Below are 273 nucleotides of genomic sequence, written 5' to 3'. Positions count from 1 at the left end.
AAAAAAAAAAAAGAAAAAAAAAAGAGAAAGGAGTAGAAGCGGGTAAAATAAAGTTATTCCTCCGCAGGAAGAGCGCGGCTGCCAGAAGCCGCAGCGGGGTCCTCCGCTGTCGCCTCTAGGCAGCGGGTGCTGCCGGCGGCTGCCAGGCGTTCTCCCCGGCTCGAGTACCGGCGGCGCCGCTGCCGCTCCTCAGCCCCTGCTGGCGCTGCCGTCGCCGGCGGGAGTTTCGCCGTAAGTAACACATCGCGCACCGAGTGCCCCAACTAAAGAGCA

This window comes from Pezoporus flaviventris, unplaced genomic scaffold, assembly GCF_033815535.1.
Source record: "Pezoporus flaviventris isolate CSIRO_AGI_PZ_B2104156 unplaced genomic scaffold, CSIRO_AGI_Pfla_v1 ptg000072l, whole genome shotgun sequence".
Classification (NCBI taxonomy): Eukaryota; Metazoa; Chordata; class Aves; order Psittaciformes; family Psittacidae; genus Pezoporus; species Pezoporus flaviventris.
The sequence above is the reverse complement of the archived record's forward strand: the minus strand, read 5'-3'. Positions refer to the sequence as shown.